At 36.2% G+C, this 25,181-nt stretch overlaps 2 long non-coding RNA genes and 1 other non-coding gene across 7 annotated transcripts; all 3 read right to left on the bottom strand.

Annotated features, from left to right (window-relative positions):
* Positions 1–1,125: 1,125 nt before the first annotated feature.
* Positions 1,126–1,233, bottom strand: LOC133781271 (small nucleolar RNA R71). The gene has a single exon (XR_009870054.1). It is a non-coding gene; the product is annotated as a small nucleolar RNA R71 (small nucleolar RNA).
* Positions 1,234–6,006: 4,773 nt separating this feature from the next.
* Positions 6,007–8,471, bottom strand: LOC133777987 (uncharacterized). 2 transcript variants are annotated; one of them, XR_009868953.1, is made up of 3 exons: positions 7,697–8,471; positions 7,198–7,293; positions 6,007–7,059 (listed from the first exon to the last, which is right to left on the bottom strand). It is a non-coding gene; the product is annotated as an uncharacterized LOC133777987 (long non-coding RNA). The 2 variants fall into 2 exon arrangements; XR_009868954.1 differs by having other exon boundaries at positions 7,198–7,284.
* Positions 8,472–10,379: 1,908 nt separating this feature from the next.
* On the bottom strand, positions 10,380–13,331 carry LOC133777986 (uncharacterized). 4 transcript variants are annotated; one of them, XR_009868950.1, is made up of 6 exons: positions 13,278–13,331; positions 13,069–13,131; positions 12,282–12,334; positions 11,185–11,884; positions 10,975–11,094; positions 10,380–10,541 (listed from the first exon to the last, which is right to left on the bottom strand). It is a non-coding gene; the product is annotated as an uncharacterized LOC133777986 (long non-coding RNA). The 4 variants fall into 4 exon arrangements; XR_009868951.1 differs by lacking the exon at positions 10,380–10,541 and having other exon boundaries at positions 10,636–11,094; positions 13,069–13,170; XR_009868949.1 differs by lacking the exon at positions 10,380–10,541 and having other exon boundaries at positions 10,637–11,094.
* Positions 13,332–25,181: the final 11,850 nt, after the last annotated feature.

Genomic DNA, 25,181 nt, shown 5'->3' with positions numbered 1-25,181 from the left:
CATATAAGATGATAGTACATATAGGGTTTGTGTAGTGTTTAGGGTTTCTATGCTTCATGCCTGTTATATGTTAAAACTTATCACATATATGTAGAAAGTTTGCATATAGGTTAAGATCTTTTTATCTTGAAAAAGAATTAGGATTGTTTTAGTTAACCCGCTATTAGGATAGAAATTAAATAATTATATGCACTGATTAGTAAGATTAACATGTTGAAAAGTTGATGAAGTTAATACCCTAGGTTTTTAAATTCTTGAATCAATCTTTATTATTGCAAAGTTTATTTCAATTTTAAGTCTTAGTTTAAAAATCACTTTATTTTCGACAACCAAATAGAAATTTAAAAGCAATTATTGGTAATTGGTTGATAATCCTTATGGAAATGATATTTTGCTTACTATTTTATTACTTGAATCGATTGTGTATACTTGCACATCATATTTCATCGATCAAGTTTTTGGTGTCGTTGCCGAGGACTTAATTTCCAATATCAAAATTAATTATTTTTTGTTCTAATTTGGTTTTTATATTTTATACTCATTTGGATCAAGGTTGTATTGTGTTTCAGGAATTATTGGTATATGCGGGGAAGTAGACAAAAGGAACTCATACCAGTAGATCTTGAAATTGAAAGAAAGTGCAAAAAGAACCGAAATATAAAGAAAATGTTGGATTTTACCATGGTTGTAAATCATGGGAATGCAATAAATCATGCTGCCAACAATGTCGAAGGGGTAGTGGATGCTGATCAAGGGGCTAGAAGTTTAAGAGATTATGTACTCCCAACTATTACGGGAGTGCATTCATGCATCAAACCTCCAACAATTGCTGTGAATAATTTTGAGATTAAGCCAGCGATTTTGCAAATGGTCCAATCTGTTTGTTCAGTTTGGAGGATTGCCTACAGAGGACCCTAATTTACACATAGGTAATTTCTTAGAGCTTTGTGCGACCTTTAAGATGAATGGGGTGAGCGATGGCGCAATAAGGTTGAGTTTTTTTCCGTTTTCACTAAGGGACTGAGCAAATATTTGGTTGATTTCCCTACAAGCTAATTCTATTACAACATGGGAGGAGTTACCCCAAAAGTTCCTTGAAAAATTCTCTCCTCCATCCAAGGCTGCACGGTTGAGAGGGGAGATTAATAATTTCTACCAGACAGAAGGGGAATCATTGTATGATGCATGGGAAAGATTTAAAGAATTGCTAAGGAAGTGCCCACATCATGGTATAGAGAAGTAGATGTTGGTCCATAATTTTATAATGGGTTGAATGGTACTACTCGTACCATAATAGATGTTGCAGCAGGAGGTGCGTTCATGAGCAAGAGTGCTAATGAGGCGTATGAATTGCTAGAGGAGATAGCAATGACTAACTACCAGTGGCCAACTGAAAGGGGACAAACCAAGAAAGTGGCTGGTATGATTGAATTAGATGCCATTATAAGGCTTACAGCGCAAGTGGAAGCTTTAATGAAGCAGTTACAACAGAGTAACCTGTCAGCCCAAACCATGCAAGTTCAGAGTTTATGTGGGACATGTGGGAATGCTCATCCATTAAATCAATGTCCTGCCATGGATATGAATAATTTACCTATGGAACAAGTTCAAGCTATAGGAAATTTTCAAAGACCAACCAACAACCCATTTTCGATGTCATATAACCAAGGGTGGAGGAATCATCCTAAGTTCTCATGGACAAATAATCAAGCTGTACAACAGCCTTTCCCTCAAAGTCAGCAACAATTTCCACCTCCACAGCCACAACCACATCAGGCAACAAATATGAAACAACCTGAAGCATAGTCCGATGTACTGAACCAGTTCATGACAGAAACTAGGGCATCTATCAGAAGTTTGGAGACTCAAATGGGGCAGTTGGCTACTTTGATGACAAATCATGCTCAAGGGAACTTACCAAGCACTATTGAGGTAAACCCAAAAGAATAGTGCAATGCAATATACTTGAGTGGCAAGGAGTTAAAAGAGCCTACAGTGGATGACAAGGAAAAGAAAATAGAGGATTAACATGCCACTAGTCCAGCACAAGAGGAGGTTACTGAAGACTTTTCAAAGAAAGAGAAGCTGAAATACACCGAACCTACACCAATGATTCCTTATCCTCAACGGTTCCGAAAGGCCAATCTTGACAAACAATTCTCCAAATTTCTTGAGGTATTTAAGAAACTTCACATCAATATCCTATTTGCTAAGGCACTTGAACAGATGTCGAGTTATGTGAAGTTTATGAAAGAAATTTTGACGAAGAAAAGGAAACTAGAGGATTATGAGACAGCTGCACTTACTGAGGAGTGCAGTGCAATAATTCAAAAGAAGCTACCTCCTAAGCTTAAAGATCTTGGTAGTTTCAATATTCCATGCTCTATAGGGGGTTCAGTAAACCGAGGCTTTATGTGATTTGGGGGCTAGTATAAATTTAATGCCTCTATCTATTTTTAGAAATTTAAAATTGGGAGAGGCTCGATCAACTACCGTGTCTTTACAAATGGCAGATCGCTCAGTAAAGAATCCTAAGGGTATTATTGAGGATGTTTTAGTAAAGATGGACAAATTCATTTTCCCTGCAGATTTTATTATTCTTGATATGGAGGAAGATGAAAATATTTCCATTATTCTTGGAAGACCATTTTTAGCAACTAGTAGGGACTTAATAGATGTGCAAAAAGGCGAATTAAAGTTGCGAGTGCAAAAAGAATAGTAACATTTAAATTTTTTGCAGCAACAGAGGTTCCAATTTGTTGTAGAGTTGATGTGGTGGAAAATGAGGGTGATAAGCTGGAAGTTACTAAGAAGAAAACTATGGTGATAGGTGGAAAACGAGCAGATCGTCAGAAAGTGAAAAAGATCTTTAGTGATAAACTCAATTGTTTCATGAGCAGTGGAAAGTGCCAAAAATATGCAATACCAAGAAAAGAGCATCTTCTCATGATACTATGACTCTCAGGGATATGAGGGGTGGTTTGGATACAAGTTGATTATGAAAGAAAACAAGCGTCCGACTAAATGACATTAATGATAGCGCATTTGGAGGCATTCCAATCTTTTATTTGCATTTCTTTTTAGTTTTATTTAAGTTTTGGATTACAAACACTTTAATTTTAGTATTTTGAGTATTTATTTTTATTTCATTATAATTTCTATTAAATATGAGACTAATTTGAGTTGCAGCGCTACTTCGCCCTCCGACAGAATGATCTATGGGATAAAATAAAATAAAAAATTCTTTCCCCATTTTTGATTCACCATCTCAATCCGTATTATGTTAAGCAGTCTAAGGTGTCAGGTAAGTTTCTTTTCCTTAGCTTTTATTTAAACATTGGGACAATGTTTAGGTTAAGTTTGGGGGAGGAGATTTATTGTTATATATATATATATATTATGTTATTTTGTTAGTCATGTTGTTTTGTGTTTGTTATGTTTTGTCTAGGGTGTTTAGAGTGTTAGTTGAATCAAGTTGACAATGATTAGCCAATGATAATATGATTGAATGATGTGTTGTATAAATTGAATAGGAATGAAGCTATACAAATCTGTGTGTTTGGTTGAATATTTCATTCCATTTTCACATTGTCTACTTAAATAATTGAGAGCTTAATCATGATTTTTAATAATTTTTGTGTAATTGAAAAATCTGTATACTTGCTGAATGTTGAAAAAAAAATTATTATGAAAATGCTGTTATCCTAGAACTTGTTTGCTTGCTATTTGAGATGAAATCATAGATTATGCATGCTTAGGAAGATGATTTAGGCAATTCTTTGGAACGATTGAGCCTTTCAACCCAACCTTGATTTATTAAATCCTTAGTTACCCAATTTTTAGCCTAATTTGATTCTTTTTGTTTGACACTTATTTTGAGCTTATTTGAAACTTTGTTATTTTTCCTTCCCTTTGGATAAACCATAAGCATATGAAAAATTATTGGGGGATGGTTTGTAATGGGGCTTTTGGAAATTTGTGTCGATAGAAGAAAAATTGAGAGAGAAAGAAAGAAAAAATTATATTGAATATGAACTACACTCCAATTGAAAATACAAAGAAATAAGTTTGGGGGAGTGTAGTATCATTAGAAAAAAAATTAAATGAAAAAAAAATCAGTTTATGAATTCTCTCTCAAAATAAGAAATATTGGGAAATTTGGGATTGGTTTTTGGGTTTTTGAGTGGATAAATGTTGAATTGTTTGGTTGAGTGCTTATGGTACATTTTGAGCCTAAATGAATTTTTCATCTACCTTTACCTAAGCCTTCAATTATAAGCTGTGAAAGTCCTATTGATTTCTGAGCATGTGTTTTCTACATTAGTGGAAATTAGTAAGTATAACAAGCTTGTTGGATAATGATATTAATTGATTGTATTGAAAAAAACTTGGTGAGCATGAATTGATTCGAATGCATTTTATTTATTAATCATGATTTTGAGAGCTTTTATTTTTGTTTGGACTTAAGTGAATTGGAAGAATGTTTTGACTGAAATTCTGGATTATAAGTTGATTTTCTTGAAGATTATATAAGTGTGTTAGTCATCATAGCTTGAGGTGTGAATTATTGTTGTCAACATGATTCAAGTGTGTTGGTTATTTAGGTTTTCAGTTTTTCATGTGAGCTTATGTCCTTTGTTCAAGGGCGAACAAAGAGTAACTTTGGGGAGTTTGATAACTTCATTTTAGTGTCGTTTTAGGATGTGTTTTTGTGGTAATCTTGAGTCTTTATGTTTGTTTTGTACAATATTACGCTCGTGTTTTTCTTTATTGTAGGATGGTGTTATGAATTATGAGCTAAACGCGGAAAGAAGTAGAAATGGTGTAAAAATGGAACTTTTTGTGGTTGTTTGAGTCAAATTGGCATCAAGGAGGAGTTAGAAGAAGTTTTGATGAAGTTTAGATGAAAGTTCGACTTAAAATGGTCAAGTTTTGAAAAAAATAGAATTAGAGTCGCGGCATGGGCTTAAGGGCTGCGACTTTAGCAAAGGCAGAATCTACCCAAATCTAGCAGGCATTAATGTCGTGTCATGTCCTTTAGGGCCGCGGCATGATGAGTGGCAGAGAGAAAAGAAAATCTGGGTTTTCACACAAGCGGCGACATAGAGTTTAAGGGTCGTGGCGCTTGAAGACGGAGGCGCAAATCTCCAGGGCATTTTGAAGACACTGGCTGCGACATGGTCTCCTAAGGGCCACGGCGTGCCTCCCTGAAGAGAAAAAAATATCTTATTTAGGTTTACAACATTACAAATTAAGATATGGATTAGGGTTTTTAATTACGAATTTTCAGAGACTTCTTGGAGTCGGGATTAGCAGCTATTCAACATTATTGATATATTTTTCTTCACATTTCTTTTAGTTTTTAGTAGTTTAATTTTATGTTTCTGAAGAATTGTTTTATGATTTTGGTCATGTCTGATATGAACTAAACATTTGTTCTAGGGTTTAATGTAGTCACTTGGATATTTGTTAATTTTCTATAAAGTTTATATAATTTCTTCTTCTTCTATCATTTATCTATATGATTTATGCTTAATGCGTTTGGAGTACGTGATCACTATTTACATGATTTATGATTTTGATTCAAGATCCGAGAGGGGAGAGTTGAATATTCTATAATCATATAGACATAAATTGCATATAGGACAATAGTACCTATAGAGTTTGTGTAGCATTTAGGTTTTCTATGCTTCATGCCTACTATATGTTAAAACTTATCACAGATATGTAGAAAGTTTGCATATAGGTTGAGATCTTTTTATCTTGAAAAAGAATTAGGATTGATTTAGTTAACCCACTATTAGGATAGAAATTAAAGAATTATATGCGCTGATTAGTAAGATTAACATGTTGAAAAGTTGATGAAGTTAATACCCTAGGTTTTTAAATTCTTGAATCAATCTTTATTATTGCAAAGTTTATTTCAATTTTAAGTCTTAGTTTAAAAATCACTCTATTTTCGACAGCCAAATAGAAATTCAAAAGCAATTAGTGGTAATTGGTTGATAGTCCTTGTGGGAACGATACTTTACTTACTATTTTATTACTTGAATCGATTATGTATACTTGCACATCATATTTTACCGATCAAGAGGATAACAAGCTAGAAGGAATTTCTTCATCGATGAGTTCGTTGACTCGTTCCTCTGTGTTGTTCTTATTCCACCACACAAATGACCCCTTACAAATGCTTCTCCCCATGCGTGCCTATCATTATAATTTTTCACGCACCAATCATTTTCATGTAGATCATACTCATCAATCAGATATTTCCATCCCATCTCAAATTCTTCTTCGGACATGTACTTGTACATTAGCCTAGTGAAGCGTCTCTTGAAAGCATGATCATGAACATGTTTGAATACATTATTACATATATGCCATGTACAGGAATGATGGATTGCTCCTGGAAACATCAAATCAATAGCGGACTTCATGGCTAGATCACCATTTGTTATCACAACCAATGGCATCTTATTATTCATACACTTGAGGAACTTTGTCAACATCCAATAGTATGCCGGAACGCTTTCATAAAGTAGGAGGCCTAGTCCAAATACGCAACTACCAAAGTGATGGTTAACACCAAGTAGTATAATAAGAGGCTTGTTGTACTTGTTAGCTTTTCAGGTGGTGTCAAAAGCAAGTACTTCCCCAAAAGCAGCATAATCTCGGCGAGAGTATCCGTTTGCCCAAAATAAATTGGACAATCGATTTTCTTCATCACATTGATAATCCACGAACTGATGCGGGTCCTTTCTGATTGCACAATCGAGATATCCAAGAGCCCCTTCAACGTTTGTTTCCATGCTCAACTTCAAGAACCCTCTCAAGGCTTTCTAGTTGCATAACAAGGAAAAACGATGCATTAATTCACATCAATTTCAAATATAACATGTACTATACTATTCTGATCATAATTGTCACTCACCATTTCCCTAGTTAATATAGTTCTTCACCGTTAATCTATAGGATTTACCATAGAGTCCCAAATGTAAACATGATGAACTTTCATGTCAATGTCAGCCAGGAACCAATGTCATGCTAACCCATCCTTGGCTAGAACGGAAACAATTGTCTATGAAAATGTATAATAATAAAGTCAGAAGAATCCCAAATACAACCAATACGTTATAACGATTCAAAATGACACGATACAGCCCTTCATGCGACAATTGGAGAGGTGAGATTACTTACATGCTCGCAAACTTTGAGATCGCTAGAGAAGTGACATTCTCTCCACTGTTCATAGTTTGCAACATTCTTTATCAACATTTTTCCAAGCTGTTGTTGCTGGAGAAAATTTATAACATCACTAAAAACTACTAGGATCATGTTTACAATTATTGATATAATATTTAAATTATAAAGGGCATAATTGCACTAAGCGAAACTGTAGTGGACAAAAACCAGTAGGTTCCATCAATAATTCTCTCCCTGCTCGTCAACAACTAGGCATAACATGTAATAATCTATGACGGTATTTATCCAAAACAACCATTTCGTTAGTCATTCCATAAGAAGAAACACTTTTATATAATTTGATGAATATAATGTAACAAAAAAAATTATGTTGTGAATGTTTAATCATTAATTATTATGAAATATATTTATAATGGCAATGCTTTTGTTTTTATGTCTAACATGATCATTACAATATAGAAATAGAATAAAAAACAGCATTAGGTGGACTTACATTCCCATCAATTTATGTATCAGGTCTGAACAGGCTCAGTTGTGATCTCGACAGTTTTGTTATGACGCTGGAGAATAAGATTTCCTTGCTCAATAGAATAAGCTAGATTAAGCTATTATAATAGAAAAACATAATTTCATTTAATTAAATATAAATTTAATGTTGGCAGTTGCTGCTTACTTTTTCTTTAGACTGTTAGTGAAAATATATTGGACCGTCTTAAAACTCTCCTCATCAACCTTAGTCTTTAGGTCGAATGCACAAACCACCCTCCCTTTGCTGGAATGATATTTCTTCCAGACCTTCTCTTCCACAGGTAGGGTGCAAGCCTTGGGTTCCACAGGTTCAGATTGTTCATTTTGAATCCCCTCTCCCTTCTTCTCAATTTCGGCAGATAATAATGTCTTCCACAAGATTAAAGACCTATCTGCAAAGACAACATCATCATCCATTTTTTGTTCATTTTGGTCTTGGTTTCCTGCCACTGGGGATTTGTTGGAGTCACTCGCTGGCTTGGTAGGATGAGGAGTGTCAACTCTAGTAAAAGGGGGTCTATTGTACGCTTTGAAGCTGTAACCTTCCAAAGATCATTGATTATGGACCTCTTGATAGTCCTCATCTCTTTGTCAATTACATCATGAACCTGGCTTGGTAGTACTTCCATAGTACTTGACACCTTATCCATTTGTTGCTCCATCCGGTCCATACGGTCCAAAATCTTACTCGGAATGACATTATTAGCATCAATTATGGGGCTGGTGGGGTGACTAGGGACGCTAAGTGTTAGGAGTGTGTCCTAAAAGCATGTAAAGACATTTGTTTTTCTGTGAATAAATAAATACAATGGTTTATTATTATTGTTATATTTAGATTGTTAAATTATTGTTTGAATAATTTTGTAAATATCAGAAAAATTCCATATTCATTATTGAGGATGTGATCTTGTATTAGTACGAGAGAATTAAGATCACATGAATGAATAAAAATAGTCAACAACAACAAATTAAAGTTAAGGAATTCTTTAATTGGAGTTGTAAGTATGGTTTACTAAGTATCATAATGATACAAATAATCTAGATTCGGATTATTGATGTGGAAAGACATCTCGGTAAAGGTGATTTATATAATATGATTATATATGACATGGACCGATATGAATCAAAGTCTTTATCCAAAAACCATTTAACAATAAAGACTTGTAATTCATATCATAACTGATGATCATTTATAGATCAACCTAAATCCTGAGTGTTCATGAACTCCTGTTCATGTTTATTAAATCTTTTGATTCATTCGTTAAGGTCTCTTCAAAGAATGAGGCTAATGACTTTTGTTTTGGAGATTTAATATCATGGATGGCTAGGAACATGTATCAACAAAATGGAATCTAATCTTTCCCAACGGATCGTATATTAGTTCCCTTAAGGGTTAATTCTGGAACTGAATGATTTTGAGCTCAAATCTATAATTAGATTATAGATTAATTATTCACTAGTGAATTAATGGTACTTAAGGAATAAGAAGTAAATTAGAAAGGTTAAATGGTAATTCTTCCATTCTAATTTATGAACTAATTAATTAGAGGGTTGAACTATTGTAAGATGGTTATATCAATGGACGACTTAAGAAAAAGATTTCTGTAAAAGTATATCTATAACATAAAGAGTGCAATTCTGAATTTATAGTGGAGTAACATCATAATTAATAAATTAACTATTATAATTAAAGAGTTTAATTATTTAGTTTCAATTTATTGGAGCTTAATGTTATAGGTCCATGGTCCCCGAAATGGCTCAAACAATCACTGTCAAAGGCAAATACAAAAAATGAGCAAAAAGGACTTATGTGATAAGTAAAATATTTTTCTATGTATCAAACATAATTATTGTTTAATTATGTGTAATTAATTAATTATTTGATTTAACAAAAATATAATTAATTTTGAATTAATTTATTTTTGGGATTTTTGGTATTTAAATAATAATAAAAATTGGGAAAAATCACATGCCATCACAGGCATGTGGTACACGTGTGGCACAGTGCACAGGCACTATGCTACACGCATAAGAGAGTTTACTCAGTCTCTTGATTCCACAATTTTAGTTATTTAAATATTAAATAAATAATTAGATATTTTAATATGATTAAAATATTATTATTTAAACAAAAATATGATAACTGATCAGTTATTTTGAATTTGTTTAAAATAACAAATATTTTAATATATTGGATATTATTAAATATTGGATATCAGTTTTTCACAGAACGTAACTTTTCAGGGATAGAAAAATATCTAGGAATCTCTCTCAAAGAAAGAGAACAGTGACAGAAACTAAAGTCATTGTTCTTCACAAAACCTAGGTCCAAACTTTATCAGATCTCATGTGTTGAGAACATCTAATAAATAGTAATTGCCTATTATTTGTATAGCGAGCCCACACTCGTTCTTTGTGTGCCTGAGAACATTTTGGAAGATCTTGGTGTGAGATCTCAAGGAATTTAGCCATACGAAAAGATAGCAGCAAGGAAGGACCTGAGGTAATTTTTTTCTGTTCATGTCCTTGATTCAATATATATATGCATGTGAAGAAGTAGATCTAGAAATCTTATGGGATTAATCTAACAATTTGATTGTTGTTCCGCTGCGCATAATCTCTGATTTGATCAATAAAAACCAACACTAAGGGCCTAGGTGCTTCTCAAAATCCTTTGGAAGGCATAGCAGTGGGAGCTTCTTGAACTCCTTTAGAATGCATAGTAGTGGGAGCTTCTCGAACACCTTTAGAGGGCATAACAATGGGATTGGGCGGTGGCTTTTGGTATTGTGTGGTGGTAAAGGTAACATCTTCACATGACAATAAACCAATTGTTAGACTATGACAATGAAGCAGTAAAAAATAATGCTCAAATTCAAGGAATACAGAACATGAGATTCTGATTAAAAAAAATTAAGAATATGAGATTGTAATGTATATTTTTATATAATACAAGTTAACATAAATGACTTGTTATTTGATTCATGTAATGACAAACATGAAACTTAAAAAATGACTTGTTCATGGCTTTAGAATCAGAAAGAAGAAAACAACAATTTCTGCATTTGAGTTGTGCAAATGCAATCTTAATATGCTAATGAAAAGAAAATATGGTCTAGATGTTAAAGAATGAAAAGGAAAATTCGAAATTTGCAGCTCCACAATTCAAAACAATGAAGGAGATAAATAAATTTATTTATATATATGACTGCCTTTGGACACTCACCTCGGTAATCTCATAACCTCCTTTACGGTCGATGAAAAGCGCAAATTTCCTCATAGTGGTCTTATCCCAAAGTGCAATCGGGGGATACTCCTATCTATCTGCCCACGAGGCCACAAAGCTCTATCTATGAACATTAACTGCAGCCACGAAAGAATGTAAAGTAGCATTCAAAAGGATCAATTTAGTCTCTAAATCACCATTTGAACACTTGGACTTAAGTCACTTACCTGCAGGAAGAGCGAACAACCGGGCATGTAATGAATCTCTCCCGCTTCAAACGTTGAATCTGCTCACAGAGAAAGTTGAGGGGTGTGTCGCCCAATTGAAATTCGTAATAGACTCCACATTGTAGACAATGGATAGGTATGCTTTCTTAACATGAATTCCCGACGTTAGAAAAAGAACGGTCGTAATTACGAACAATATGTAACACATGAGAAAGAGCTAGTCTACTATATTGCTCCGTTCAATTAATTTCTCCAAGTCATCAATGGTAGTGGATTTCTTATGCATGTTGAAAATCAAATCATGGTAAGGGTTGTAGTGATTCTTCTCAGGTAGTTTGATAGAGGTACCGCCATCCCTAATCCCCATAACATGCTCGAAAAGACACAACTTCAACTCTATGATCGTGGTACCCACAATAAGCACCCTCCCACCATCATCAATCTGATCAACTAACCACCTATCTAACTTGCTCTTCACACAGTCCATCTTCAAATCCAACATTGCACCAAATCCAATATTCCTCACTGTCTTGTTTTGCTAAGGACTCAATATTCTTCCTAAAGCCACAACCCTTTCAGGATTGCACTTGCAGTGGAACGTCTCGTCATCTTTCGAATTTTTCTTTTTGATAACCATCCCATATTCGGCCTTCTCCTCAGGGGGAAGGGATTCAAAGATTCCACCCAACTTAGTACGAATCTATGAAAAAAAACATAAAAAAAGCCCAAGTCAGTTTTTATTTTAATCAGAATACACAAGTAGAGCCCAAGTCAGTTTTTACACAAGTAGTAGTTCTTCCTGTGCTCATAGGTTCAAGCATATGCACCAAAATTAGTAGAAAACGAAAATAATCTTATTAAATAATGTTAATTTGCTGATACAATGCAGAAAAAGCTAGGGAAAAACAGTTTCAAAAATTATCAATCAAAAGTTAGGGAATGCCATACAAAAAAATTGTTGTCAAATACAAAAAAAGCCAGACACAAATGTCCATTTCTCCTCATACACTCACTTAACCATCCTACATCTTGAAGTGGGAATAAAATGTTTCTATGGTACAAACTCAAATGAGCAATTCGAATGATTATTACATTACCTAGCTTATAACAGTTGAGTTCAGCTTCTCTTTTGGTCCCTTGATGCAAATATCTAGAAGACCAAACATGCATGTAAAGGAGACATACCACTTAGAACCGAATATTTCAATAATCATAAACATTTTTAGTCAATAATCATCAACGTGAAAATTAAAAACACTAGGAAGTATATTCACATTAATTGAAAAATATTGAAAGATGCTAAATTTGTCAGTGGATATCATGCACAGGGAAAAACAATTTCAAATATTATCAATCAAAAGTTAGGGTCTGCAACATATTGATTTTATATAGTCTTGAAATTTGATCAATCCACAAGTACTAAAACCTTAAGTCATTAACTAAAGCATTATGAATTTTTTAATTATATATTAAGAGAATGATTATAGATTTGAAGCATTGTTAAAGTGAAAATATACTCATCATCGAAGCCTTAAATGTGAAACTCAAATTCTACAAATACAAACTAAGATCAAGCTTCATCACAGCTTCAAAAAAATATAATGAGTAGTGTATATAAATATAATGTCGAACAAAAGAAGAAAAAAACATATTTTTGAGATTACATTGTATAGTATTCATTTATTCATAGGCATATTCCTTATTTCCCAAGCCGAAAGATTCACAATCTTTAAAGGGAAAATACAAGATAGAAAATCCATTTTAGAATACACGCTACATTGTATGCAAGATTATTTCTAAGGAAAAAATATACCCAAAACTTTATAACAACAATCAAACCAAAACACACACAAATAAATAAAAAGAAGAGGGTAAAAAAGAAACCTTAACCGAGATGAAAATAGAGTTTCATCAAAGCTTTTGGAGTGGAAAAAACTATTAAACCAGCTGCAACACAAGCAATGGTTTACGAAAACAAGGTCAGCTCTGTAAATGAAAATCAGACTTTTAAGTAGAAAAAAAAATTCCATTACCAAAAACCAGAAATGGAAAGCTCCAAAATGGTTTAAGAGAAAAAGAAGAAGGGATTTCACCTCTGATGAGAATGAGGGCAATTTCTGATGAGAGCTTCAAACTGTTGCCTTCCTGTAGAGTCCAAGAACTTTACTTAGCTAATTGTTTAGTAGTATTATAGTATGTTTAGTATTATCTTTGTAACTGTGGATTTTTGGTTCAGACCGGGAATTATTTGGACACTCATAGTAGTACTTATAGATTTTCTAAGTTTAATCTATAGTTTAAGAATATTAAGTATAACCTAAGGTGTGATTAATGTGACTGATATTAAGGATTATGTTTATTATATTATAAGGTTTAGACATCAACCAATAGGATTTTAAGCACATGTTATGAATGGTGATTAAGGATTAAGTATTTTTGAGGATTAAATTTAATAAGGAGTAAAGTTTGAATGTTATAGGGTCAGTCAGCAGCTTTGAGTACGTTGAGGGCTTAGTCAAGGCTGTTTACTCCATTCAAACTTAGCTAAAAATGTGTAATTTCATGTTTAAATATTCAGCGTGTGCCGATATATCGCAGCTATAGGGGGCGATATATCGCAGCACGTAGATACGGAAAACACGAAACGATGCACGGTCGCCTCGGGCATACTGGCCCAGGCGATATATCGCCTACAGGGGGCGATATATCGCCTCCTCCAGCATAAATTCAAACTCTTTTGAATTCATTTCCTTTCAGCCATTCAAACTCCTTCAACAGTCCAGCATCTTTTGAACGAGTCTTCAGCCTCTGCTGAACGATTATTCAAATGATTTTCACCTAAAAAGCCATTATTTTTATTCAAGTAAAATCAAGATACTTTCACTCCCAAACTCTATAAATAGGACCTAGTACCCAGCCATTTCTTCACCTTTTACTCTAAGTTCAGAAGCTGCTAGTGCTAAGAGAGTGTGAGAGTGTAAACACCTGGTTTGGGAAAATCATAAGCTTAAACATCATAAGCTTATCAAACACTTTGGGAAGTGAGGTTCGTTAGTATTTCGGTTGTGGTTAGATTGATCTTGCAAGTCTTTGAGGTAAACCCGAAACTCTAGTTCATTTGATTTATGTTATGTTTCCCTTCTCTTAGTCTTCTACTCAGTTTCCTAACCTCATTCTTATTTTGGTTAGGGAATCCAAGTTCTTAAGCACATAAGTTGTGGTAAGCATAATTCTCAATGGTTTAGTCTTCCTATTCATTTTCATTTCTTCTTCTTCTTAAGACTCACTCTTTCTCATATGGTTTTAGGAGTGTTCCAAAAGTCCCAACTCAGTCCATTATATCCCAGTAACTTTGGTAAGGAAAATAGGCTAGAATCTATATGTTTATGTTTATGTTATCTTATGTGTTATGTTATGATATGTTATGAATATGTTATGAATGTGTATGTTTGTAGGCTTGGGCTTATGCCCTTTTTGACTAACAAGACCCCAAAAAGATTGTGGGCATATGCCTATTTAGCTGGTAGGACCCCACTAATCTCATGGGCATAAGCTTGTTTAGTCTATGGGACCCCAAGTAATAATGGCCATTATAACAAGTGTATTATGTGTTATGATATGTCTTTACGTTATTATGAAATTATGTTTATGTTTATGACTATGTGTTAGATTTTTCCTTGCTAGGCATTAGGCTCATTCCTTTCTGTTTATGTGCAGGAAATAAGCTTTAGAGGCGGAAAGATTCGTGACGCTTAGAGGATGTGTATCGATGGTGAATGGAGTCAAGGGGCCGAGCGTTATTCGATTTGAGGATGTAGTCTCATTTTAATTTTTTATGGTTTTATATGTATTTTCCTCATTTTCTTATGTAATTCTTTTTATTTAAATCATGTTTTGTTTTTAAAGACAATGGGATCCCAAACCCTTCTTAGTATTCTATTTATTTTTAAGTGACTCTTATTTTTACAAGTTACTCAATAAAATTATGGTATTTTCGTAAAAATGTAAGTTTTATGTATAGTTTCGTTAATGGTCCAAATAGTCTAGATTAGTGGGTCATTACACTTCCTTTGTGAGAGAGCTTCGAACCCTTACCTTTGTGAGAATGAGAGCTTCTACCCTTCGTGCTTGGCTAATGTCTCGCCCCTTCACAAGGAGATGAGATGAAAAGGATAAGTGGGTAGTTGGCTTTGATAAAGAGCGAAATGACCTGATGTAACCGGTTAAAAATAAGACTGCCCCTATGACACTAGTGTCAGTTACATTGACACCCTATTAAACTTTGAAATTTAAAGATAGCCACTGATGCATTTATAAACCCTGGGTGTGAGAAAAAAACGGTACTAAACCCCAATGCAGGTTTGTTTAGTTTTAAATTTGTAAACATTGTCTATAATTTTAATAAAAATCGGTTCATTGTTTTTTTTTAAATATATATATATAATAGAATGAATTATAATTTTATAGTATATATAAATATTTATATAAATAATCTCTATATATATATGACATCTAAACATATTGTTGACATATATCTATTCTATATAATAAGTGTGTTGATAACGGAAATTCTTGGTATTAGCGATTTGTTTTGTTAATTTAACGAAATATTCTAAATATTTAACAGAATATACCTTTAAAACTAATTTAAAATAGGTATTTATCAATTATGTTAATATACATTTAAATATTATAAAATATCATTATTATAATAATATTTAATATAAGACTACATATATAATAATTATATTAATATAAATTCAAATTCAAATTCAAATTCAAATTCAAATTCAAATTCAAATTCAAATTTTATAAAATATCATTATTATAATAATATATAATACGAGACTAGATATTTAATAACTATATTAATATAAATTTAAATGTTATAAAATATTATTAAGATAATAATATATAATCCTATTGTTTTACTAATTATATTAATATGAATTTAGATATTATAAAATATTATTATAATAATATATAATACATAATCGAATATTGAATAAATATAACAAGCAATAGGTTAAATTTCAATAGGCGAGAGGTGATCTCTGGTTTCTCCATGGCAAGACGCAAGAAGACCAGCCAAAAGCCTGCTACTAGATCTAAGGTGATTGAATCTCTGTTGATCCAAGAGACTTGTGAGGGAAAGAGGTCTGGTTTAGATGAAGGTTTGCCAGATGAGGTGGAAGAAGTTTTCAAGGATTCGATGGTGGACTTCCCAGAAGTTGGGAGTCGAGGGCCGATGGAAACTGATGAGGGATCGTCTGGAGGTAAGAGAAACGGAGGGACTTGGAATGATTTGGCTGCTGGCGAAAATGAATTTCAGAGCCAGGCGAAGGACAAATGGGCAGAGTTTCTGTCATTATTACCAAATCAAGGAGGGGCTAAACTAAAATTTGAGGAACCCCTAGTTCGAGAGGGCCAAAAAATTTCTCAGGTAGATTTGGAGGAGATCCAAGTTGAAACTTCATTTTGGAACTCAACTGTGATATGTATAGTTCTTGGAGCTAATCCTCCATTTGCTGTTTTTGAAGGATTCATTAAGAGGATTTGGGGTAAGCTAGGTATTGACAGAATTGCTCAATTGAATGCTGGGTTTACACTAGTGAAATTTCGAGATGAAGCAACTAGAGACTTGGTTTTGGAAGCTGGGGTTCTACATTTTGATAGAAAACCAGTGATAGTGAAGCCTTGGTCTGTTGATTTAGACACTCTAAAGGCAGTGAAATCTATTCCAGTTTGGATTAGGTTACCGGGAGTTGGGCTGCAATATTGAGGTACTAAATGTTTGAGCGCCCTTATGAGTACAATTGGGAACCCGATACTAGTAGATAAAGTTACAAAGGATAGAATAATGATGCAATTTGCTAGAGTGTTAGTGGAGATAGAAATCACAGAGGAGGTCCCTAAATCCATTCAGTTTCTCAATGAGAAAGGGAAGCTAATGGAGCAACTATTGGAATTTGAATGGCTACCAACTCAATGTAAAGGTTGTAGAGTTTATGGTCATATTGAGATGATGTGTAATAGGAAACAAAATAAGACGTGGAGGCAGAAAATCAGAAATGGTGGGAAGAGACTAAGCAAGACCCCAAGGAGCAGCAGTCATTAACAGAGGATAAAGGTTTAACTAATGGGGGCATTGATGTTGGTCAAAAGAAAATAGTTTCTAAGGAAGTGTCTGAGTCCCAGGCTGTGTCAAAGCATCATGGCCATTCGATAGATTCAAAGAAAAAATTTGATGAGCCTAATAGGGATTTCAGCGAGAGATCTCCTTTTGAATGGACTACCCCTAAATGGGTGGGGGGAAATAAGAAGCTAGATCTAAATTCACATAACAAACTGAAGAACTCCTATAGTGCATTGCAAGAAAAGGTATTGGAGGTTACAAACTTGGGACTATCAACAACAAATTTATTTCATGGAGAGTCACAACATACTTAGTTGGAATGTAAGGGGTATTAATAAAAGGGAGAAACAGAAATCCCTGAGTTCATTTTGTTTTGTGAATAAAATAGGTTTAGGAGCCTTGTTAGAGACTAAACTGCGTGGCAAAAAAATTGAGAAAATGATGAGTTCGTTTTTCAATGGCTGGAATTATTTTTCAGGTCCAGCTTCTGAAGGAAGAATCCTTCTTGTCTGGCAGAGGCATTGTGTTTCTGTTGAGGTTTTGAAGGAAAGTGACCAGTTAGTTCATGCCTATGTTAAAGAAGTGAGGTCTAATAAGATGTTTTGTGTTACTTTTGTGTATGGTAGGAATTCTATTGAGGAGAGAATGCAACTTTGGGATGATCTCTCTGGTTTGTGTTTCCCAGCCACTCCTTGGCTTGTGGCTGGGGACTTTAATGCGGTTTTTGAGGTTACAGACAGAGTTGGTGGCCGTAACATTACTGCCCTGGAATTGGTGGATGCTCAAAATTGGAGAGCCTTGGGGTTGGTTGATGAGATGCGCACTAGAGGTTCTCATTTCACTTGGACTAACAAGCAAGCTAATGAGGACAGAATCTACTCTAAACTGGACAGAATTTTTATAAATGAAGATTGGTTGGACTTATTCCCTCATGCTGAAGCTGTTGTTAACTGGGAATTGCTATCTGATTATTGTTTTTGTATTATCAAATCAGGAGTTGCAATGAACTGTGGTATTAAACCTTTTAGAGTTTTTAATATGTGGACTGACCATGGTAACTTTAAAGAGATAGTGATGCAGAGCTGGTGCAAGCCTGGTAAGGGTTATGGTCTGGAAAGAATAGTTAGGAAATTGGGTAGGCTCAAGCTGGTCCTTCGCAAGTTTAACAAGAGTGCTATGGGAGATGTTGTTCAGAACTATAATACTGCTAAGGATAACTACCAAGCTGCTCAATTGTCTCTTCAAAGTGACCCTCACTCATCAGATTTGCAAAGAAAGGAAAGATTAGCAGGTGAGATATTTGCTAATCATGCTAGATATGACAACTTTCTTAGGCAGAAAAGTAAAGTGAATTGGCTTCGATATGGTGATGATAATACGACATATTTTCATGCTTGTTTAAAACAGAGAAGAGCTTCTAACCATATCACTTCATTTGTTAATGAGTCTGATCAGTTAATTGAGAGGTTTGAGGATGTAGTGGCTCACTTTGTGAATCACTTTCGAAAAATTATGGGAAGCCAAAGTAATGCCTCGGTGCCTATTCAGAGATCTTATTTCAGACTTGGTCACAGATTGTCTATGGACCAACATATTTGTTTGATAAAGCCTTTTACTAGAAAGGAAGTGGAAGATGCTTTGTTTAGTATTAGTCCAATTAAAAGTCCGAGTCCGGATGGGTATGGATCAGGTTTTTTCAAAGCCATGTGGAAGGATATGGGAGCAGAAATTTCAGAGGCCATTCTTGATTTCTTTGAACGGGGTCTGCTGCCTGAAGAGATGAATAAGGCTACCATTTCTCTGATTCCTAAGATTGAAACCCCCACTAAGACAGTGGATTTTCGGCCCATAGCGTGTTGTAATACTATCTATAAATGTATTTCTAAAATGCTATGTGGTAGATTGACGAAGGTTCTTCCTAGTCTAGTTAATCAAAATCAAGGAGCGTTTGTTAAAAACATATTGTTGGCGCATAATATTCTTATTCTTCAGGATATTATTAAAGGTTATAAAAGGAAAAACATCTCTCCTAGATGTGTGATGAAGATAGACCTGAGCAAAGCTTATGACATGTTAGATTGGCATTTTTTGGAGGATATTCTCATTGCTTTCTGTTTTCCAAACAAATTTATCAAGTGGGTGATGACTTGTTTGAAGGATTCTACTTATTTGATCTTAATGAATGGTAGGATTCAAGGGGGCTTTAGAGGTCAAAAAGGTCTACGGCAAGGGGACCCTATCTCTCCTTTGTTATTTGTGCTAGTAATGGAATATTTTACCCGGCTGCTCTGTCAAGCTTCCATGAACAAGGAATTCAGGTATCGTCCAAAGTGTAAGCATCTGAAAATTGTTAACCTGTGCTTTGCCGATGATTTGGTAATATTTTTCAAGGGAGTATCTAACTCGATTCAGATAATAAAAGACTGTTTCATTGAGTTCAGCTTGGCTTCTGGTCTGTCAGCCAATTTGGAGAAATCACAGGTATTCTTTGGGGGTTTGGCTGAAAGAGAGGCGAAATAGCTGTTAAATAGGCTCCATTTTACTGAAGGGTGTTTTCCTCTAAAATATCTGGGAGTTCCTCTTCGGACTACAAAATGGAAGGCTGGAGACTGTGCTATTATTATTAAAAAAATACAGCTGAAGCTTCACACATGGTCTAGTCGTCATCTCTCTTTTGCTGGGAGGGCTCAATTGATTAACTCTGTTCTACTGAGTATCAGGTCATTCTGGATGAGCATTTTCATTCTCCCTAAGAGTGTTATCAAGGAAATAGATTGATTATGCAGGAACTTTCTCTGGGGGATCAAGGACAGTAACAGTAATCGCAGTAAAATGCATCTTACAGCCTGGGATCAAGTGTGCCTGCCGAAGAGCATGGGTGGTCTTTGTTTTAAGGAGGGGGCTAATTGGAACAAAGTGCTACTAGATAAATCTGTTTGGGATGTATCCTCTAAGCAAGACATTCTTTGGGTGAAATGGGTTGATTCCATTTATCTTAAGGGGCAGGATTTCTGGGCTTATAAAGTTCAACAGGATGTGAGTTGGTATTGGAGAAAGATTGTCAATCTGAGAGCTGTTTTTCCTTCTAAAACCTGGAAAAGGCAGCAAAGAACAACAAGATCTGTTTGAGAGCTCTATATAATCGGATGCTTAATAAAGATAGAGTGTCTTTTGCAAATGTGGTCTGGTGTTCCTTAGCTTTGCCTAAACATAGGTTTATTTTGTGGCAACTTACTCTTGGACACCTTCTCACCCGTGACAAGTTATATTTCTGCCAGCTGAAGTTGTCTTCGTTACTCTGCCCGGTCTGTGAAGAGGAGCAGGAATCTCATTCCCATCTCTTTTTTGCTTGTCCTTTTTCTCAACAGGTTAGAGCTAAAATGGAGGAATGGCTGAGAAGGGATATTTGGCCGAGTATGTATGAGGATTGGAGCTCCTGGATGGTTGGAAAGCCTAAGGGCCTGAAGCAAAAGATAGCTGCTGCAGCTATGGAAGCTGCTGTGTATATAGTTTGGAGGAACAGAAACAAATGTATCTTTGAATTTAGCTCACTGTCTGTAGGATTTGTTGATCAATTGATCAAGTATTATTTGAAAAATAGACTAACTAGGCTTCCTAAGCTGAAAGTTAAGAAAAATGACTTAGCTTTTTTTGAGAATTTTGTTCAGTTGTAAGGTTGGTTGGCTAGCTCGATTGAGCTTGTTTTGTATATGTTTTGATTGAATTTCAATATAATCATATTTTCATCAAAAAAAATATATATATATATAATACATAATCTTAATTTTTATTAAAAAAATTATCAAACAAGACTAGATATTTAATAACTATATTAATATAAATTTAAATGTTATAAAATATTATTATGATATAAATATATAATCCTATTTTTTTACTAATTATATTAATATGAAGTCAAATATTATAAAATATTATTATAATAATATTTAATAGATATTTAATACTTAAATCAATATAAATTAAATATTATAATAATATACAATACATTTAAAAAAATATCATTTATGTTTAAAAAGGTTATCATATTATATATATACATTTAAAAAAATCGTAAACAATGTTTTGATTTAATTTTTCATTTAATATGTTTATGCTATTCTTTTATATATAATATTGTTTATTTATTTAAAATATTTGTATGACAATGATATAATTTTAATAAATATAATTGTTATACCCAGATTTCGAGCCATAGTAAATATGACCTCGAAAGCTGAGTTCGCAATAAATGGTCTCGTGAGGATTAGAGTGATCTAGGATTGTAAGTCGAGCCTACAAAGTATGATGTATGATCTCGAATGAGGTGACCTCGAAATGATCTCGATCTCGAAAGGCAGCTCCGAGAACACCTTCATCCTCAGGAACTTCGGAGCATGGGTCTTGAGCTCGATGTCCCATCTCGACAGCGACGTTAGCTCGGTGGGATGTCAGTGGCTCGCATAGTAACATGAGACTAGAAATGCTGGAGCCTTGAAGATACGCTATAACCACCTTGAATATCTACAAGTATTATAACTATGAGATGTAGTCCTCATTAATTGATGTAAATCCCCAAGAATTGTGGGATATTATTCAATACAGTTATACGCCCCCTGATCTTTGGGGGACGTTTCCTTTTATATCTGATTATTGGCATTTAAAGCCATTTATTTTTATTCACAAAAGAGTAACTACCCAAAATATGTGGGATAGTATTCTGCATCCTTCTCTATAAATAGAGAGGTCATGCACCATTGCAAAGGACCGAAATTCTGATTCTTGAGAGAAAACTCTGGAGAATTCATGCTAAAGAATTGTTCAGAGATAATCTTGAGATTAATAACAGAGACTCGTGGACTAGGCAGATTTAACTGCTGAACCACGTAAAAAACCATGTGTTTGATTCGTTTGTTTCTTTTGGCCATTGTCTTTAATTGTTTACGTGCTCTCTTCTTTTATCTGTTGACGAAAAACGGCGTCAACAGTTTGGTGCTTTCATTGAGAGCCTCAAGCATCCATCCCTGAGAGATTCATGGCTGCGAACAACCAGAACACTCCTGAAGAAAATTACCCAAGGCGTCCTGGAAAACAACTAATGGAGAACCCGGACGCTGAAGAAAGGAGTGGGTCCTCTGATTCCCGGGGACCACCTCCACAACCAAGGGATGAGGACATGTACTATAACCCTGAGCGTTATGTCCCTATTGTAGAATTGGAGAATCGGCAGCTGAAACAGCTGTTGGCAGAAGCCAACAAACGTAACGAGGAGTTGACTAGGATAGCCGCGGAGGCGCAGGTGGCTCAGCCCCCGCTTCCGCGCGAAGACCAAGTCCCTCCTCCAAGGGACGTGCACGTTCCTCCCCGGAGGCCCCGTGGACGTCCACGAAAAAATGCTGCCACAAGGAGGCCAGCACAACCTCCAGCACCAACAGAGCCATCCGCTCCTTCTAGGCCTCAGAGGAGCACCCGAGCTTGGGTCCTGCCTAATCCACCTGTGGAAGTGCCTGCAGGAACTGAGAACAACCGAGCTCCTGCCGAGGCTCGGAATCAGGTTCCTGGTAGTGCACCGAACGCAACTGGCCCATCTCGGGCAAATTCTGGACCCTCCAGGCCGAGGCAAGGACGACAACCACCGTCACCTATACGGTTTCCTCCGTCTCCCATAAGATATCCTTCACCTCCCCGCAGGAACGCTCAACCTGGTCGAGATCAGGATCAAGGGCGTACAGGGGAAAGACAAGGAAACAGGGAGACGTTCCAGGGGCGGAAAGGCGCGCCATCCGAGAGAATTCAGACGTCCCGATCTCGCACTTCAGAGACAAGGCGACGTAGAAAGGATCCACCACGAAATGACCGATCGATGAGTTTCACCAGTGTTGAGTCCGGAGAAACTAGGTCTGTCAGTAAACACGACCGGGGTCGTAAAAATACTGGAAATCACAAGAGCCATCCCGACCTGCGCAATCATCTGAATCAGAGCAGGGGAAAGGGAGATCAGACAAATCCGGATCTTAGGAATCATCTGAATGGGCGTAGAGATCCCTCACGGAGACGAGAGCCTGGGATCGCGATTAATGACTATCAATTCCAAACACCACCTAAGGACCCAGTCCAAGAAAGGATTGATCAGCTCGAAAAAGCCTTTAGGCTTTTGAAGAATGAACGAGGGAGTGGTCGATACGAGGACTCTGATGAGGAGCTCGAGCCGTTTGCTCCCAATATTTCTAACACTCAGTTTCCTCAAGGGTTCTGGATTCCTCATGTCCCAGCGTTTGAAGGAAAAACCGACCCGTGTAGCCACCTGAGTACATTCAACACAATTATGAGAGCGAGTAACGTAGGTTACGAGCTCAGATGCATGTTGTTTCCGACATCATTGGCCGGACCTGCCAAGAGTTGGTTCGAGAAGTACAAGAGACACTCGATAACTTCGTGGGATCAATTGTCTAGAGACTTCAAGAAGAAATTCCGAGCTATGATGGGAGTCAGACCAGAGGCGTCCACTTTGACTAACGTCCGGCAACAGCCGGGTGAAACACTGAAAAGCTACCTGACAAGATTTAATTTAGAGGTCGCCCGGGCACGAGATGTGGACGACAGTGGACACTTGATGGCTATCCGAGCTGGTGTGTTGCCTGGAAGCGCCCTTTGGGATGACATGCAAGGGAAACCGGTGAGGTCAATAACCGAGTTTAACAAACGGGCGCAGAGATTTGTCAATGTAGAGGAGGCGAGGTCAACGCTAAAAGCGACCTCGCAAACCGAAACTACAACGATAAACATTAACTCCGCCTCAACCTCGGCTGACCCAGCAACTTCACAGCCTACCACAGAGAATCCCTCTAAGAGGAAAAAGAGCGAGGGAAATAACCCCGAGGCTGAAGGGGGAAAGAAAAAGAAAGGAGAAAGGTATTACTCCGTATATAAAGTACACACCGAGCTCAATGAGTCTCGGGAAAATATATACCTGGCTAATGAAAACCAGGTCCCCTTCAGGCGTCCGGACCCAATGAGGAATCAAAATTCCAAGAGGGATATCAGCAAGTACTGCCGGTTTCACAGAGACACCGGACACACAACTGATGAGTGCCGGCAGCTGAAGGACGAGATCGAAGGGTTGATCTCGAGGGGTTATTTCCGGCAGTATGTCAAAAACCAGAGTACTGGACAGACTACTGCCAGCCAGAGAGTAGCCGCGCCTCCAGCAGCACAGAATAATAACTCCCGATCTCGGGAAGAAGACAGGCCTCTGCCGATAGATGGAGAGGACGTAATAACCATCTCGGGCGGGCCTCATCTCGCAGGAGGAGGTAGAAATGCTCAAAAGCGATATGTGAATGAACTGAAGACAGGGAACGGGTCTCCTTATGAACCTGAACCAAGGGCACCAAAAAGCCAAAGGGTTGAAACTCAGCCTATAACCTTCACCGAAGAAGATGCCTCCCATGTCCAGTTCCTTCATCATGACCCACTTGTCATCACCCTGCAGCTTTCCAACAAAAGAGTGCGCCGAGTTCTCATAGACAATGGGAGCTCAGTTAACATTCTTTATAAAGCGACACTAGAGAAAATGGGACTCTCCCTTCGCGACCTGAAGGCTTGTGCAACCACTTTGTACGGCTTTTCTGGAGAAGGAACCGCCTGTATGGGGTCCATTGAACTCCCTGTGACCTTGGGAGACTATCCAGTCTCGGTGACCAAGATGATGGAGTTCGTGGTAGTAGAGTTACCATCTGCCTACAATGTACTGCTCAGGAGACCCGCCCTGGTCGGGCTGGGGGCAGTTTCATCTGTAAGGCATCTAGCCCTTAAGTTCCCAAATCCAAGCGGGGTCGGAACATTGAAAGGAGATCAATTGGCA

The sequence above is a fragment of the Humulus lupulus genome, chromosome 5 (assembly GCF_963169125.1).
Source record: "Humulus lupulus chromosome 5, drHumLupu1.1, whole genome shotgun sequence".
Classification (NCBI taxonomy): domain Eukaryota; kingdom Viridiplantae; phylum Streptophyta; class Magnoliopsida; order Rosales; family Cannabaceae; genus Humulus; species Humulus lupulus.
This window is presented reverse-complemented; position numbering and strand designations above follow the sequence as displayed.